The sequence below is a fragment of the Balaenoptera ricei genome, chromosome 16, assembly GCF_028023285.1.
Source record: "Balaenoptera ricei isolate mBalRic1 chromosome 16, mBalRic1.hap2, whole genome shotgun sequence".
Classification (NCBI taxonomy): domain Eukaryota; kingdom Metazoa; phylum Chordata; class Mammalia; order Artiodactyla; family Balaenopteridae; genus Balaenoptera; species Balaenoptera ricei.
Window position 1 is genome coordinate 114,192,063 of NC_082654.1, and position 1,641 is coordinate 114,193,703.

The 1,641-nt window shown below is 40.1% G+C and overlaps 1 pseudogene; it reads right to left on the reverse strand.

Moving 5' to 3' along the window:
• Window positions 1–237: 237 nt before the first annotated feature.
• LOC132350891 (WW domain-binding protein 4-like) lies at window positions 238–1,332 on the reverse strand (annotated as a pseudogene).
• Between the last annotated feature and the right edge of the window lie 309 nt (window positions 1,333–1,641).

Sequence of the window (1,641 nt, forward strand, 5' to 3'; positions counted from 1 at the left end):
TTTTCCCCCTAAAAGTTCAGTTAATTGACTATGCACTATTTACGACTGACTTAATTCCCTAGCTATTTGGGGGTTTTTTCCACATAAAAAAAGATTTATTTTAAATTCACATAAAATACGTTTAGAATAAGTCTAAACTTTAGCATTTAAGTACTGTAAAACAAACACAGAGGAGCTTTTAGGATGTATATTCTCCATTCTGTCCAAAAAGCCGGTACAAATAGCTTTTTTTTACAGTTATTGATCATCACCTCGTTGCCTTAAATTTCTAGATTTTCCATTTTCAATTCTTCTCTTTTTGAAGACTGGGGCCACTCCATCTGCCACAACTCCAAGAAAAGTGTCTGTTTTTTCTTTAAAAACCACTTTGGGTTCCCCACCAGCACCAGCCTCTGAAGTTGATACATATTCATTTTCAGTGCTTGGAAGTTCCAAATCTACCTCCTCATGGGACTCAGATTATTTAATTTCTTGCCATTCTCCATATGGGTTTGATTTTTCATGAGCTTTGGGTTTTTCTTCATTTGGACCTGATGAATTCTTCCCTTGGGTATTTTTTTCTTTCTGTGTTTCTGCTTCAGTTCCTTTATCACTATTTTTATTTTTTTCCTTAAACTTTATTTTTAGCTTTTGTGTTTCTGTAGAGACTTCTCCTTTTTTTCCCCCCTTGTCTGCTTCCTGTTCCCCATCAGAATCACTATGTGAATCTGATGATTTGGACTCTTCTAGGGTGCCAGGTGACTTCTCATTGACCTTACTAGAAAGCAGATCGCCAGAGTGTGGAATGAAATCATCAGGTTTTTCCCATCTGGATTCCCCTGTTTCTGTATTATAATAATAGGTATAACCATCTTTGCTTAAACCTTTTACCCAAACAGTCTTCACTGCCGTCTTTTTTAAGTTTCCTTGAAATCCTTCAGGTTTCTTCCACTGAGATGCTCCTGTGATAAGATCATAATAGTAATGGTAACCCTCAGAGGTTATGCCTTCTACCCATCTGCCCCTTGAAGGGCCCCTTTTCTTGCTGCTGATTTGATGCAGAGGTGGGTGGGATAGTGCTGGTTACTGGTGATATGCTTGGCTCTGAAATTTCTGACTCTAAGCCAAGCCTTTTCACGTGCTCTTGGTATGCTTTCAGGGCAGCTGCCTCCATTGCAGCATTGCTGCCTCCATATCCAGGCTTTTCTGTTTAATCTCACTGATCCACTTTGCCACATTTTCCTTATGATTCTTTCCTCTTGCGTGAAGTTCAATGCTAGGCCTATTGTCCACTCTCCAGCACTTGTAGTAATCACAGAATTTCTTTGGTTGTGACTTACAGTAGTCTTCCATGACTGGACCAGCCGCTCCGCGGGTCGCCCCCAGGCCCAGCTGAGGCATGCGTTCCCCACTCGGGGCAAGTTGACGCCCAGCTCACCGCGAGGCTCACCGGAGCCTCCGAGCCCAGACACCTCCCTTCTTCCCTGGGTAGCTATTTGTAATGAAAAGGTAACTGTGTACTGAATTCATGTAAATAAAAATTATAAATAGAAATTCTAATCAATAAGAAAACTGTTGTATCTCTTCAGAATCATGATCCATTGAATTTTTAGTAGTATCTTTGCATAAGTAACCTATTCTTTTAATCATTGAAATTTCAAG